Raw genomic sequence first — 2,787 nt, 5'->3', positions numbered from 1 at the left:
TGCCAGTATTAATAATGCTTGGTTCAAACTAATGTACCTAACCTCCAATTGTACGCATACTATAACACGTTTTAATACCTACAGAACCTTAGTTATTCTATGGAATTAGTATTAGTATTAACACGTTATTAAGGATTTACAATTTGCCAGTATTAATAATGCTTGGTTCAAACTAATGTACCTAACCTCTAATTGTACGCATACTATTGTCAAGAATAAGGCATAGAAAAAGAAAACTCCATAATGATTGCCCAATCATTACTGCCAATAAGTGGCATTATGATTAACAATTCTTAGGAAGTATATTGTTATAATTACCACTGGAAACAAAACAATTAAAATTCTCAATGTATTTAACAAGTACCTAGGAGCTTGAGTCGGTGATGAACGTCGCCCTAATAGCCCAATACTGATAGTCGTTTCTTCCCTTCTTTTTTCCTTCTCTGTATGGTTTCAGAGGTTAAACCTATTAACTTCAATTAATCTTGAACGTGGTTTACTTGAGAAGAAAATAGTTATAAATTTGGCCTAGTACTTCTAATAAATTAATTATCTAATACTCAAAACATTTAATAAATCCACAAAATTTGTTCAGAAACCCATATAAATAAATTAAATATATAAATTAACTAAAAATATATTTCAGACCTATTAGAAACATTACAATACTAATCTGAGGTCATCTCGATTAAAGGTTGACCATTAGCGGGTTTAACTTTCTTAACTCAATAACGCCGTTAATGACTTAAATTACTTCTGAACACCTCAAGAAATGGTACCACTCATCTCGTGACTCATAATTCACATACACCAACTATGGGGAGAGTTAAAATAGAAAAGATGAGAAAATTTCACAATGACCAGGATGGTCGTTACATCAGATACCAATTAAATAATTGTTCGTCCCCGAACGGCCAAACAAGCGACAACAAAGGAAACTAAAGAATTACCTGAATCATCAAAAAGATGTGGATACTTGCTACACATGTCTGCTTTGGTCTCCCAAGTAGCCTCCTCAATAGGAAGATTCTTCCACTAGAACTTCACAGATGCAATCTCCTTAGTCCTCAACTTACGGACAACCAAATACCTAGCGGAGCCTATGTGTACCTCCAACACCCCAGACTCGAAAGGTTCAATTAGTCTACAACAATACAAGACATATTCTTCACCTATATATATGCAACCGTTCTATACCGACTGATAGATATAGATGCATACTGGTGACTAATAGTTGGTGAAACCCATAGGTACACTAGTATGCACCTATATCTATCAGCCGGTATAGACCGGTTGCATATATATAGGTGAAGAATGTCTTGTATTATTGTAGACTGATTGAACCTTTCGAGTCTAGGGTGTTGGGGGTACGCATAGGATCAACTAGGTATTTGGTTGTCTGTAGGTTGAGGACTAAGGAGAATGCATCTATGAAGGTCTAGTGGAAGAATTTTCCTATTGAGGAGGCCACTTGGGAGACCAAAGCAGATATGCTTAGCAAGTATTCACATCTTTTTAATGATTCAGGTAATTCTTTAGTTTCCTTTCTTGTCGCTTCTTTGGCTGTTCGGGGATGAACAATTATTTAATTGGTATCTGATGTAACGGCCCTCCCGGTCGTTGTGAAATTTTCTCATCTTTTCTATTTTAACTCTCCCCATAGTTGATGTATGTGAATTATAAGTCACGGGATGAGTGGTACCATTTCTTGAGGTGTTCAGAAGTAATTGAAGTCATTAACGAGGTTATTGAGTTGAGAAAGTTAAACTCGCTAATGGTCAACCTTTAATCGAGGCGACCTTTGATTATGTCGTAATGTTTCTGATAGGTCTAAAATATATTTTTAGTTAATTTATATATTTAATTTATTTATATCGGTTTTTGAACAAATTTTGTGAATTTATTAAAAGTTTTAAGTATTAGATAATTAATTTATTAGAAGTACTAGGTCAAATTTATAACTATTTTCTTCTCAAGTAAACCACGTTCAAGATTAATTGAATTTAATAGGTTTAACCTCTGCAACCATACAGAGAAGGAAAAAAGAAGGGAAGAAACGACTATCAGTATTGGGCTATTAGGGCGACGTTCATCACCGACTCAAGCTCCTAGGTACTTGTTAAAAACATTGAGAATTTTAATTATTTTTTTCCAGTGGTAATTATAACAATATACTACCTAAGAATTGTTAATCATAATGCCACTTATTGGCAGTAATGATTGGGAATCATTATGGAGTTTTCTTTTTCTATGCCTTATTCTTGACATAGTATGCATACAATTGGAGGTTAGGTACATTAGTTTGAACCAAGCATTATTACTACTGGAAAATTGTAAATCCTTAATAACTTGTTAACACTGATACTAATTCAATAGAATAACTAAGGTTCTGTAGGTATTAAAACGTGTTATTGTTAACGTTGCTCGTAGGATTATTATGTCAATTTAGGATAATATGATAAGGTAGTAATTTGTTAGTGATTGAGATATAATGAATAAATTGATGTCATTAGATTCGTATTCTTATCGGGATTATATATTGAAACAGATTTTGATCATTCAGAGACTTTACAGAGGGGAAATACCCTTGCAGAGTAACTTACTTTCGGGTTCTTTGGTTGAGGTAGGTTACGGTTTAATTGAAGTTTAGACTCGACTTAATTGTGTGTATGATCCTAAATTGGATACTTGTTGATTGGTATTCGTACATGCTTGAAATTGTTGATGTTTGGATTGTTGATTCGTGTATAAATGTTTATTGAAAATTGACTTGATGGAATTGTCTTA

The sequence above is a fragment of the Capsicum annuum genome, chromosome 12 (assembly GCF_002878395.1).
Source record: "Capsicum annuum cultivar UCD-10X-F1 chromosome 12, UCD10Xv1.1, whole genome shotgun sequence".
Lineage (NCBI taxonomy): Eukaryota > Viridiplantae > Streptophyta > Magnoliopsida > Solanales > Solanaceae > Capsicum > Capsicum annuum.
This window is presented reverse-complemented; position numbering follows the sequence as displayed.